Here is a 14,811-nt window from a genome sequence, read left to right as displayed (position 1 = left end):
CTCCCAGTTTAATAAAATTAAAGTAATTTATGTCATATTGATATGTCGATATGTTTTTCAATAAACTTTTTCACAGAGATTTTTTAAAAAATTCTCTTCACTTTAAAAATTATAATTATATGTCTTCCTCCCACTTTGAAAATGGCACAAGGTGCTCATTTGCAGAGCTCTACTGTTCAAATCTTCACTGAGAATAGAAATGTCATGACTCAGTTAACAATGCTTTATTATTCACATTGATCTTTTTTTATAGTGTTCTTTATCTCAAAAACATTGTAAATCAGATATCTTCCTCCCGCTCTTTTGTTCATTTGCAAATTTTTATTATTCTAGTTTAAAAAAGCAATGGAGTGTCAAGAGTCAGTGTATATTGTTTATGTTCTTTTTTGCTTTAAAATTACTTTTAACTATAAAAAGTAAGATGTATAGCAGGGGGAAAAAAGCTGCATTTAAAGATGCTTAAAAAAGAATTGAAGGGATCAGTGTGAATTTTATGCTGTTCTCTTACACCTTGGAGTTGTAACGACTTTGCAAGAAGGGGGACTGAGCAATTTATGAAAAGGTTTTTATGTGCTAAGTCCAAAGTCCTTGTTGCATCAGACATCATCATCTGTGTTAAAGGCTGGACATAGTTCATGCCTTAAATGACCACAATAGCAAAATTCCCAGTGTGTTCACTGGCTGGTTTGCAGGGCCTGCCCAGAGTCCTTCCTGTCCATCACTCCCTGTCACAGCCTGGTGCAAGGTTCTCAGGAGACCTCGGGTGATGAGCACCAAGATAAATCACAGGAACCTCACAGATTTGGTATCAGTGCTTACTGCAGTAGAAACACAACATCAGTTGGTCAACAGGCAAGGCAACCCCTGAAACCCATGGGGCTGGATGTGGGATACAGCTGTGCACCCTTCAGGAGAGCCTTATTGGACCCTTCAGGTCTTGTTTGTAGATCAGCTCTCCCAAATTTCCCTTCAGCCCCTGTTTTCTTTCCCTGTCATGTTTTTCTTTAGGTCCGTATTTCTGTCCTGGCAGTCGTGACTTTTTGAATGGCTTCCATGAGATAAATCTATTACAGGAATTGGGGATAGTCCAGAAAGCAGCAGGATCTCGTGGTATTTCACATGCTTCTTGCTGTTAGGTAATTTTTTTTTTATCATCTTTTCACTGTTTTGAATTTTATGATCAGAGCATCCTGGCACCCTGTTGTTATTCCAGCAGGCCTTGAAAGAGATCATCCTCTCTGGGAGTCACTGAGATGGAGTGGCTATACCTGAAGTTGTATTTAAGCCCCAGACTGGATTTTTTTTGGGGTCTTATTGAATTATAGAGTAGCTTGGTTTGGAAGGGACTGAAGGACCATCTAGTTCCAACCACCCACCATGAGCAGGGATACTTTTCACTAAACCAGGTTGCTCCAAGCCCTGTGGAACCTGGCGTTGAACACTCCAGGGATGGGGAGGACCTTGTAGGTGTGTGGTGGTCCTATTATATGAAACAGCCCTAAAAACTGTTGTAAATGAAGCTAAAGTCTGCTTTCCAAATTCTTTTGTTTCTTTCTTTTTGTTTAAAACTGCACTCTGCTAGCATTTGCTAAAAGGAATAATTAAAAAACTCAGAATAAATAAGTCACAAACTGAACCTGAACTGAAAACACACAGCCCTGTCCTTCCCCCTCCAAGTGGAGGGCTTAGCAATGTTTGTTTTTATTAATGTCAGTAGGTCACCCCAGTCACCAGTGCCAGTCCGTGTCCTCTTCCCAGGCTGGGATTTGGGATGCACAGCAGCCCACAGAGCCCCTGAGGCCACCCTCTGATGGGGCTGCCTGCACACCCCTCATGGCTGCTGGTGCAGACCCATCCCAGTGCTCGTGGACATCTTGTATGCAGGGCTAACTCAAACCTCTCAAATTCTCTTCATTCCTCACTGCACAGAGTGAAACTGGAGGGTTTGATGTATTGTCTCATTTGAACTGACCATACTGTTTTCAAAGCAGAGAAAAAACAAACTTTACAATTTTCATTGTTGTTGTTGTTGCCTCGATATCATTGCTGCATTAATTGAATCTTCCTTCCTCTCATGGTTAATGACTCACCCCACAACGAGGTTAAGGTTGTCTGCCAATATGACCAAATTTCTGAAACAAAATCCTAACCTGAGCTGAGTAGCCAGAAGCGGACAGGACTTTATTTAATACACAGGCACAGTAACTAAAGGTAAGTGTCACCCATGGACATCCTTGTGTAATTGCTCACTTTTTAGCTGAGGAAATTTATCAGTAATATAAAACAGAAAATGCTGAGTTTATGACAAAGGATTTTTTTTCCATGTAAAACTCTGTGCCATTAAATTTGGAAAGCACTTAAAATTCTCAGTTTTATTTTTGGTAATCACTATGTATTGAAAAGTGAAAATATCAGAGGGATCTCTAGGCAGAATTTGTGAACTTTCCAATGAAAAGCCAGCACAGTGTCTTCCTTTCATGTCCCAAGGTCCTTGACAACTGTGCTGCTCTCTGAATGACACTGAAGTTGTGTGCCAAGAGTTTATTCCCAAAGCAGGCATTATACAGAGTTATGGTCACAAAGATATCCTTGCACAGCATTAATGCCAGAGCTGCTCCGAGACTGTCAGCATTTTCATTTGGTGGGGGGAAACACCAACAAACCCACATATATTAACACCATCAAACCCATATATATTCTTAAAATAAATAAAAAATTTTTAAATGCTGTGAAATAGAGCTCCAAATCACAGAAGATGCAGCATTTCTCAGAGATTCTCCTTAGAGCTCTACTGTTGGTAAATTGACACATGATAAAATATTACTACAACCCTCCACATCTTCTAATAAGATATAAAAGTTTTCTTTGATTTGATCCCATTGGTGAGTGGCAATCTGTGAGAGTCTTATGTCTTCTCTGAGATTTTTCCAGCAAACACTTCCATTTGTTTCCCTTTTGCCTGCATGCCGTGCTGGAACACAACTGGGAGCTGGACTTGCACACTGTAATAAACATTATTAATCTTATTGCCATCTGAGCACCTCCCCAGGTGTTGCAGAACAGGCTGTGCTGGACCATGCTGGAAAACTACTTATTTATCTTTGCAAGGGCTTGATCCTGTACCACCAGATGTCAAAGAAAACAGTTCCAGGGAGCTCGAATCAGGCTCCAAAGCAGCCTCCAATATGGTGGCCTTCTCTGGGTTTCCTTGCTCTTTTCCTTAGAAAAAGGCACAGACAAAGCAATTAGCAATATCTGAAGCAGAGGATGTATCATGCTGTGCATCTTTTCACGAATCCTTTTTTCCCCCTGCACCAAAGATGCAGAACATCTATTCTGGGGGCAGACAGATGACATCCACTGTTACTTATGTATGTAATAAGTACTCTTAAAACGGTGTAGTCTTGCTGGCTCTGGCAAAGGCAAACATGGTAAGTGTTCTGCTCCCAGCACTAAACACACTTCTCTCACTGTGCAAGGGAAGAATGTGTTTAAACTCGCAGTCTATCACTATTCCTGGATAGTGTAGGAGAGTCAGGAACACTCAAGATGTCTTTTCCTGTGTATATTAACTTGTTCTGAAGAAAATAGTGTTCTTAGAAAACACGACTCTTATGGCAGAAGAAAGTTTCCTTCATGATTGTGCTACAAAGGTTTGCGAACAGCTGCTTGTTCCTCTGGGTGCATGAAATATGAGGTTCAGCTTGCTCAGAAGTGCAAACACGTAATTTCTTCTCACTGTGGCACCTTCACTGCGGTCATTTCCACCTGGCTTTGTGATGCTGGCAATGGTAGCACAATGTCTGCATTGTGTGAGCTCTTGGAGGAGAGCTTTAGAGCTCCACAGCCCCAGGGAAATGCCAGTTTCCCCAGATCTGTCTGTTTGTCCTGCTTCACCAGGAGCTGCGTTCACAAGGAGTTTTGTTATTCTGATGTGGGCAGTGAACACCAGAGTTGCAGGTGCTGCTGGATGGTAGCACAGCTCCCACCTTTCTGTGCACCACACACATGGAGTGAAGGGTAGTTAGGCAACCTTCAGCAGGCTGGGCTTGCCAAGGCCACAGGAGTGGCACCCCTTGTCCATCCTCCTTGGGGTTGCCCAGCACAGGGACAGGTGAGAGCCCAGTGCTCTCCCCAACAATCCCTGACATCAAAATCATCACTGCAGTTTTGCACAAGGCTCAGGTGTACAACCGCTTCCAAGCGAGGAGGCCACAGCCCAGGCCCTGAGAGGAAGAAGTGGGTGTCAAAGAAATGGAAGAGGTGCCACTATTCTAACAAAGATTAGGCAAAATCTAACCCCCATTAATCCTTCAGAGCAGGGCCACTGGTTTGTTCTTTTTCAATCTGTTCTGTATTCAAAGCAAGAACAGTTTTTTCTGTCGCTATACTGCTATTGTTAACAACTATAAATGTATTAAAAACACAGGGGCATTTTAGTATGTGTATTGTGCATAAGAAATATTGTTACATGACAAGCTCCAATTGGCAAGTGAAAAGAGGTTTTATTGAAGGAAATAACAGTAGCAAACAGTGAACTATGCAGAATAATGGTAATTGTTCCTTTAACATTGGCAGCGCGCGTTCACTTAATATGACTGCTCCTCTGTCTCTGCCTCATCCAGACCCAGAGGACCTGTTAGACAAGCAGGCAGCCACCTCTCTCTGGGATCAAGCTGTCAATGCAAACTTGCTTTCTTTCTATTTCTCCGAGCTAAGCTATACCCCCAGAGCTCCTGAAGCTTTTCCTGAGTGAAAGCTTTAAAAAAGCTCCATTCTAAATTACATCACACGAGCTGTTCTCTTCAGACTGACAGAACAAAAGCAGAAGTGGGGGGGGGTGGGGTGGTGGAAATGCCAAAAGTACCATCTGAGTGACTAGAGTTGCACAGGATGATTTACCTCCTCATGCTTTATCAGAGCAGGCAAACATCTTGACCTTGCCTGCCAAAGCCTCTGAGTAGCAGAGAAAGTTTGCATCATGTGTGTTTCCAGTACAGATAGAATCATAGAATGGTTTGGGTTGGAGGGAACCTTAAGGATCATACTATTCCAAGCCCTCTGCCATGGGCAGGGACACCTTCCACCAGTGAGGTTTCTCAGAGCTCCATCCAGCCTGGTCTTGAATGTTTCCAGGGATGGGACATCCACAACTTCTTGCTGCCTTCACAGTAAAACATCTCTTCCTAATATCCAGTCTAAACCTCCTCTTCTTCAAATTTAAGCCACCCTCCCTTATCTATCACTTCATGCCTTTGTCAAAAGACCCCTCCCAGCCCTCTTGTAGGCCCTCATGAGGTATTGAATCCATTGGGTGTAGGTTTTTTGATTGCAACAGCGAGGTCTTGGGAGCCCATTCCTAATGGCGCCAAGGTGTTATCTAAAATTTTTGGACTATGTGGTTTCTAACACAACCAGCTCATTGCTACTGGAAGAGCCCAGCCTGTGGGTGCTGCCCAGCCCGGTGTACTCATCCTTTAATCAGCAACACCCCAATTAATGGTCATGGTGAGCACTGCTGAGGGCCACTGCCAAAATCTGAAAGGTCTCTTGGGTTGGCTCCATCTGGGATGCTCCAAATGACATTTTCAGAAGTAATTGGAGCAGATAAGCATTACCCATTTCTGGAGTGGCTGGATAGAAAGCAGATAAATTGGCATGTCTCCCCATTCTAAAGGCTTTCAGATGGTGTTAATTGGTATGAGAAGCCTCAGTTAGGAAAACATCCTCAGCTGGGAGGGGAGGGGGCCACAGGTCTTGCCTCTCCTTTTGGAGATAAATAGAGGAAAGAGGGCAAATAACCTCATAGTAGTTCTCCAGGTAGTGTTCAAAATTAGTAGCCCTGAAAAGGAGGCAGCTTAAAGGTTGCCTGATACCAAAGTAATCAAGTGAGATCCTGCAGGTAGGAATAAGCAGCATTTTTGTGGCCCCTAAGCTAACCCTTTCGGGGTTCTTACTCAATTTTCATAAGAGAATGGTGGTGAGGTTATGAGCTCATTCTCATGATCTAAAGCTTTTAAGCCTCTGCACAGCATTTTAGTGTTTGTACTGCTGTTTTGAGTAAACTTCAAAATGTCTTTAGCATCATTAGCATAAAAAATAATCTCAATTTAAAGATGGGCTGGAAGCTGAAACAGAGGAAAAATATTAAGGAAAGAGTGTTGCTTCTAGCCCCCAAAATTAGACTTATTGAACTAAGTTTTTTCATGGAAGGTGCTACTTCAGTACCTGAAATGCTGCCCTACTCTAAGAGCTGAGAAGGTGACGTGTTTACCTGAGCATCTAAGGGGCTCTCCAGTTTGAGAAAAAAATGGGAAAAGAAAGTTTCACTAAGCAGGAGAAACTTCTCAGCGGGTGATGTGCCTTTGTTATCCCACATGGGTGTTTTGTGAACACCTCAAAGCTGTATTGTTATCAGAGGAAAGAAAAAAGTCAAGCTATGTCCCCTAATTGACTTCATGAGTAAGCTAAAAAATAACTCCTAACAGAAGTTGGGAGATCCCCCTTCCCTTTAGTTAATGTCCTGTGTCCTCTCACTGAGACGATCTTGGATGTGTTTTCCAACAAAAGTGATTCTATAATTCTGTGTTTTCCCCAGGGAATACAGTAATTTTCGTGCAGTTGACACAACTTGTCTTACCCAAAAGGGCAGAGACTGCCTAGGGATCCTGATTCACTGATGCAGCATTGAACCCTGAGTTCTGAGTGAGTAAAGTTTGTCTTTTGCTGTCTTCTTTTTAGTAGCCCATGTCAGTTTTCTTTATGCACCTGACCAGAGAAATGAGTCTGCCTCAATCCATGAGGGACCATCCTAATGCCCATTAAAGGTGAGGGAAATGTTTGGCTGAAGGGCAAACCATAGTAAGTGTTGTATCTGATACCTACACCAAAATGAAAATCCTAATTATGTAAAACCTTCATTTAAAATGATCACAACTGAGGTAACCACTGGTACTGAACTGTATGCTTTGTCTCATCTCTGCTGCTACCAATGGTACAGATAAAAATGCTGGACTTTTGAAGGTCATGGAATAAGTTATTAAACATAACCCTAGTCTAGTTTTCTAAACCATGGGTTTAGGATATTTTGAAACTTCAAGTTTAGCTCACCCACCTTTATTTCTCTATTTCAGCATAGCAATGTTCCTATCTTTTTAGTTATTCCAGGCTTTTACATTGCCTTTCACCACCATGATCTCTGAGAATCTCAAAATCTTTAACAGGCAAAGTTATGGGTGATGTCTGTAGCACTGTGCCTTTCTCCTCTGTTTGGAGGGGAAGATGTAGTTCTCATCTAAATGACTGAATGCTTGGGAGGCACTGGGATCCTGATGGGTGTGGGATTTTGGGCCACACAGAGGTCACAAAAATAATGTTTTGCAGTTTCTTTGGTAAATCTTGATCTGAATACAAATTGTGTCTCAAGTTGTGCTTCTAATAGTGCTAACCAGTAGCTTGCTTTGCTATAAAATGAGGAAAATGTTATCTGGAAATAACTTTCAGATAACAGGCAGGGTGCCATATTCTCAGACTCAATTCCAGCGTAGCTGACCTTCCAGCTGGACAGCAGGGAAGCTTCTTGTGGCCTGGGGACAAGTGTGCATGTAGGCAAAGGTTTGTGAGCCTCTGACACTTTGCCACAAGCAAGACGTGGAGTCCCTGGGGAGCTGTGTGTCTGAGAAGGGATTAATTTGCTTATGCCACCGTGCAGACCACACTGCCCTCTGCTCCCTCTTTGATTCACAGCCTGGGCTGCTCTGGCTGGCTTCAGCCTTTGGGGGTGGACTGAGGGAATGACTTATTCCCATCTGGACTGGGGTCCAGAAAATGTACTCAGAAATCTGTAGATATAATTTCTCCCTTTTATTCTCCAAGAATGTGTAAGACAAGCTTTATGTTGTCTCTGAGCTTGCTAAAAAGGGAACAGAAATTCATGCCTTTTTCCATGTGTTTATTTTGAGTCATGACTCTTCTGGGAAGTGTGATTTGTTTGTCTTTCCATGACAAATGACAATGGTTTAAGTTGCATCTCTGCCAACCTCTTTCTAAGTGGTTTCAAGTAGTTTACTTACAGGGATTATTTCATCTGCCACAGAACATGAGGCAGCTCTGAGGTAGTGTCTAACTTGCACTGAACAAAATCATGGAAATTTAGCTTAAGGCAGGAAATTTAAGGTGTTCAGGAGACAGTGGGCTCCCAGGAGCATGAAGAGGTGGTTTGCAAGTGTTTTGCACTTGGAGAAAAAAGAAATTATTTGACTTTTCCTCTCCTGATAGCACCAGGAAGACCAGGAAAGTCTTGTAGCATTGGATGTGCTGACTACTTAAATTCTGACTGTCCCTCAGTAAGAGCTCGTGCTATTTAACCCCCTGTAAAGTGGGAGCATACAGTACCTAAGCATACATGATTTGGGGCTGGAGTAATTGCTGTAAGCTAATATAGGCTTCATAAATGTCATTGTCAATGTCTTGTGGTTGCCTTGCTGAGCTTCTGACAGAGTCTGAAATTCTCTGCAGCAAACTTCTCCAGCTCTCACATCTTATGGTCACTCATTATCTGCAGCAGGAGGGTCAGACTTAGGAGACTGCAGCTTCTTTCCAGCCTGCAGGTTTCCTCCCCCTTCAAGTCTGTTTTTTACTCTTGCCAGTACCCTGCCTTCTGTTTAAAAGCATTAGTAATACCAAATAAAGCTAAAGACGCTTGCTATAACAACTAAGTTGTTTCCTTTTTAATCAGAGCACATGCTTATGCCAGGTTTGGCATGAAGAATCTGTGGAAGTGTTTGGTTCAGGGCACAGTAAGCTGATCATTTGTTAGAAGTAGTGCATTACATATAATTTTGCTTTTAGTGGTACAATTTACTGGGAGGTTGGTACAAGCATTGGTAATATAATTTTTGCTTGGTTGGAGGTGGTTAAAACATAAAGACTAGGAAATAATTCTATTGCCATGTGTGTTGAATTGTGGTTTGGTCGCAACAGTTGTCTGCAGCTAAGTGGCCATCAAAACCTTTCTTGGGGTGGCAATAAATTATAAAAAAATCTTCTGAAAATATCAGTTTTCAAAGAGCAAAAGATGCAGCAATTATTGTGACACAGGTTTGCAGTCTGTTTCTGATTATCTTTTTGGCTGGAGAGTTGGGGTTTCTAATTGTAAGGTTAAGGAATCCTTTTTATCTATCTCTTGCCTCCTAATCCTATGCTAGACAGTATTGATTTCTGTGCCTTTTGTCTTCTGGGGAAGGAGACAATCTCTGGCTCATGCGAACATCTTGTTAGAGTCTGCTGAGGATTAGGGGGTGTGACAGTTTTCTTGCTGAGCCTTTTTATTGGGGATTTTTATGCCTGCTTTTCTGGGAGGTCTTTGAAATGTCTTTTATGTAGCAATCATTTCACTCTTTCTTTGTTGTCTCAAATGTTGAGGCTGTATTCTTCTCATCTGTTCCTGTTTATATTCCATACTAGCTGGTCATAACAGTTTAGCTTGAAACTATCATCACACTGTGTGCTTCTGAATCACAGGAGTGCTGCTAACAGCTCTAGGACGACTGCAAATTTGAGGGTTTTTTTAGGGCATCTGAGGATTTAGCATGGTAGTTTAGTATGAAATACTGATAAAGAGGTTCCAGATGAAAAACAGCCTGGGAATTGGATTTTTCAAGCATCCTCAGCCAGGTATAGGCCCTTAAAAATGCTCCTGCTCTAATGAGAGATGTCCCCCTTAGGGTGGTGTTCATCATGTCAGCTCCACCTGATAGGCAGGATTGTTGTTCAGTCTTGCCTAAACTCCTACAGAAATCAATGGAAGGCAAACCCATCCTGCTGCAAGTCATCTCACCTTGACTGAAGAGATTAAGCCAGGAAAAAATTGCTTTTTTTTTTTTTGAAAGTCTGGTTTTGTCCCTACTCTCATCCCTTCTCCCTGCAGTTGGCAGGTAATTATTCAGACCAGAACCCAGATTTCTCTTAAGTCAGATGATTGACTAATCCTGGCCAAAGAAATGAAAGAAACTTAGCTTTTCATAAGGTTCTTCATCTCAGTTTCAGGAAGTAATGGGTTCGGTCAATGTACTGCAATACAGGTAAAGAAGTAGATTATGCTTCCTAAAATTTTTATTAAATCAATGCTTCTATATCTTGAGTAGCTATCTTAAAACATATGGACTTCTCATATCTTTTAAAATGAGATGGTATTTCTGACACTCTAAGTTCAGGTACCAGCTGGGCAGATCCCAGATTTAAGGTTGGGCAAGGAGCCAGGGTTATATAACCTTGTTGATAATGAAGATATGAGAGACAGGTTTCTGAGACATTCACAAGGGAAAACTGGTTGCATCACCTTCCCCTTAGATAAGATTGCAGTAAAAATTTTGGTATTGTGATTTCATTACCAAAACTGAGGGACTGATGTGCACAAGGTGCTGTCTCTATTATCTAGATATTAATCTAGCTAAACTCTTATTTATTTTACTAAACTGTGTATCATACCTTTGTAGAGGAAAAGCTACCTCTATATATGCTTACTTTTTGCTGCAACAAATACTTTCCTGAAAGCTGGTCTCCTCTTTTCTCTCCCTACCAAAATTTGCCCGATATAACAGCACTTCCACCTCCCTTTGTGTACAGCCTCTCTAGTCTAATTTTTAGTGTCAAAAGCCGTATTTAATACAGTTCAATTTCACACATAACCACAAACCCCATTCTTCCAGATATGGCCTCAGTTTATTTTATATCACCCATCTTTTTGTTAAGGTATTTTATACATAGCATAATATGCAATGATACGGCACTGATGTTTATCAAAATTGTTTTACACTGTACTTATTTCTATTCCTGTCTTTTGGATCAAGTACAATACAACTGCAGATTAATACCACCTTTTAAAAAAGACTTAATGTGTTTATTTTCTTACCACATTCACTTCATCCACTAACTTGTTATATGGATTATATTTAATGGGAATCTTGTGGGACTATCAAAGGGCATTTATTTTCTATTGAAATAACAATTAAGATAACACTCCACTAATATAGTAATCAAATAAACCTGACAAATAACAAAAACTTTTTTAAAGCTGCAGAGGCATGCTAACAAATCTATTTGATCAATATATGGGATGTGAAAAAAGAGGAGACAAGATTGACTGATGAATAAAATGGAACTGACACAAATAGGCTGACAGCCAGTCGCAAGTCTCTTTAGGGCAAATGCAATTAACTTAGAATAATAGACTCAAATTTGATGGTTAGAAATGCATTTTTATTAACAATCACAGCCTGAATCATTATGCACTCTTATGAATAAAATTGTAGTTATACTGAAAGTCTGTGTATACATGTACGTACAAAAAAGCCTTGTTGAAGGAGAGCTTTATTTTTGTGACAGAATGGTTGTGTGGGATTTAAAATATAAAGCATACACAAGTATAAATCTAAATATTCAAACCAGTGATATAAAAATTACATATTTAGTGTGCTAGTATTAATGATAAAGGCAATAAGCATAGGTCCCAGGACTGCTTGTTCTTTTGGGATGTGAAATTGCAATCAGGGATTTACAGATTTCATTCTGAGGCAGAGAAGTCATTACTAGAAACATAAGCTCATTCTCTTTACTTTAATAGCTATTTTAAATCATTCATTTAGAAAAATACATTAACTATTTATTGTATAGGCAGTACGTTTCCACTGGCATTTCATTTTCATGCTTTTTTATAATCCTTTTTAGCAAATTATTTTATTAAAAGAAGATTAGAATTAGCAAAAGGATCCTACCAATTTTTGAAAATGCTACTCTTGAAGAGGAATATTTCCCATTATTAACAGGTATGCAGCATTAAAACTTTAAAGGAAGGGAAGAGATTCAATTGCTAATGTGTCCTTTTTCTTTTGACCTTCATTGCAGTGGCTGATTGCTATTTGTAAATTGCTTTCAAAATTATTAATCTCCTTTAATTTCTGAATAAATACATAATCTTCTTTTTTTTTTCCCTCCCAAAAATCCTCAGGCTTTAGATATGAATAGAGCTGCCCAAAGGTTATGTTGTAGTGCAGACATCTCTTATTTGTGGGAAAAGAGAAAAAACACCACTTAATGCAGACAAACACTACAAGGTACTAGTGAAATATAACATGAATATGAAACTACAATACTTGCAATGCTTAGTGCTTAAATATCTTCAGAAAAAGGTGGAATAGTAGGAATTAAAACTGCACTGGGAGTTATTTAAATCCAGTGTTCTCCAGGTTGATGTTTGTGGTGGACTTCTGGCTGGGCAGGGACAGGAGAGCAGCCAGACACAATACCCTGGTTGCCTACAGCATGAAAAACCTCGCTCTGGTTCTCAGCCAGCTCCTGGAGCTGATGAGATGGATCCAAGCAACATCCACACTTGTTTTTTTCCACCTCGAAGGTGATTTTAAGCCTTCCCAATTCTCCAAAGTGAGAAGTGCACAGACACACTGGGGAGGCAGAACTCCTCCTGTCTGGTAGGGGAGAGGCTCGTGGAGACCGCTGAGAACAGGGATGGTGTCTGGCTGGGGAAGAGATTTTTCTGGTAAACACCTGGTGTCTGGGGAATTTGTCTTTGATTTTCTGCCTCTAATTAGCCTTAAAGTCATTACTGTGAGGAAAAAAACTTCTTGGGAACTCCAACAGTTGCTGGAGATGTTCCAGCCATTTCTCTCTCTCATAATCTATTCTAGATAGTTACCACAACACTTTGTGAGCTGGCTTCTTGAATACCTGGCATTGCTTGTTCTTAGGAATAAGATGGATGGATCACATGTTGTTCTAGCACCACCAAAACCTGGTGTGTGCCTAAAATGGCAAAAATCCAGTTGGTTCTGGCATAGTTGTTTTACCCAGAAATCATTGCAAAATGTTTTAAGACTTGGCTTGCTGAGGATGTCTCACAGATCTGCATTTAGTGTAAAAAGGAGTATGAGTATCTCAACTTGTGTTATCTAATTAATGTCTCCTTTGTAGACATGTTGCTGGAGACTGAAAGGGAAAAAAGCTACCTTTTTTAAAGTGTTGCTAGAAAAAGAATGTTCTTTGACCACGCTCATTTCACATTTTAAATGAGAAACAGGTCCTACCAAACTATGCTAAAATACTTTACGTAAGCAGACTAAAGAAGAAAGACCAGATGATCTCCTGATTTAGGTGGGGCAGCTTCTTTAGAGTCAGTGCACAGCTACTGTGTGGAAATGGGGCTGTGGGCTCAGTTCTGCCAACTTGCTGGTTTTAGGCTACTGGAATACTGACCAACTCCACACAGTGTTTCCTGATGTATGGTGATGTAAGAGAATGGAGGCTCAGGCCCTGTGTGATGATAGACTAATTCTCCACTGATGCAATCATCCAACCAGAACAGGAATGAGTCATTCCACCCATAAATATCTTTGTGTGATCATTTAAACTCGTTCACACCAACCTCATCTCATTTGCTTGAATGGCCTTTCTCCTGAGTTAGGATGATACATGAAAGAGAAAATCCAGGCCCTTAAAAATAAAATCATAATTAGTTTCTCTTAATAGCTGCTCTATTAAAAAAAGTCAGATCTTCAAGAAGTATATTAGCAAAAGACAATGTATCTAAGTACATTGGGTTTTTTTTCCCTAACTCAACAGCCACAGGCTTGTTGCTGATGTTTCATACTTGCAATAGGTTTCTATTGGCATTTGTGTTCCATATTTTTTATATTGCCTTCTTAGACATTATTTTGTTTTAAGAAGATTAGAACTACCAAAATGTAACTACCATACCTTGAAAGCACTTATCCTGAAAAAGATATTTCTCCCCAGCACCTGCCACTTTTGCTCCACTGTATGTTAAACCTGCTCCAGTTCTGAACTTTGATTTCACTGTTTCATGCTCCCAAAATATTAAAAAATTACATTCCCCATCGGTTTACACTTTCTTCAGTTTTTGCCTTCTACAAATAAGGCTTGGCCAAAATGTTCTTGATGAAATAAAAATACTTTTGCTTTGCTTTCTGTTCACCTCATCCTCGAGCAGGTGCCAGGCAATCTGCGGCAGCTCTTCTGCTACCTGAGAAATATTCAGATATAGAAACACCAGGCCAGCCTCTGTTGTCACAGCACGGAAAGCCAAAAATAGATGACATGAGAACATATTTCTTCCAATGAAAATTTTTGCAGCTACGTGAATTCTTCAGATAAGCAGGTTTTAGTGTTGGAAGAGAACAGTGTTGGAATGAAGAATCTAGAATGAACATTTCTGATATAAAAAAGTCTGTTTAATTACATAGGAATGAGAATATTTGAATATTCCTTCTTCCTTTTGTTGCAACAGCTGGTCTTCCATGTCAGGTGTATGTTTCCTCCTATTAGTATGGTTGGAAAGCTACAAAATAACAAGTTTCTTCCTAAAGCCTTATTTGTAACATATTTATTTTGCCCTTCCCTGGTTTGCAGTGTGATTCAGGGCTGTCCTGAAGGCTGGGCTGCACAGAAATCCAGTGTTAGGGCCACTGGCATGGGGGAATGATGGAATATTTTAAAGCTGAGGAATGGTGCCAAAAAGGATTACAGTTCATACAGGTGCAAGGGATCTCAGTTCAGCTAGACCCAGTCTTCATGACGTGAAAATCTCTGTGGGCTAAACCCTTAGGTGTTTTCCCTCTTATTTATCCTTAAATACAATTAATTGACAGGGCCTGAAACACTTCCTAGGGCAATGCATTGCCTAATCATCCTTGCTTGGAAAATATTTCGTAACATTCAAGCAATTTTTGATTCTTTCCCCTAAATGAGCACAAGGGCAGGTGTCCCACTGTGAAAGTG

This window comes from Serinus canaria, chromosome 12 (assembly GCF_022539315.1).
Source record: "Serinus canaria isolate serCan28SL12 chromosome 12, serCan2020, whole genome shotgun sequence".
In the NCBI taxonomy this organism is placed as follows: Eukaryota; Metazoa; Chordata; class Aves; order Passeriformes; family Fringillidae; genus Serinus; species Serinus canaria.
The sequence above is the reverse complement of the archived record's forward strand: the minus strand, read 5'-3'. Positions refer to the sequence as shown.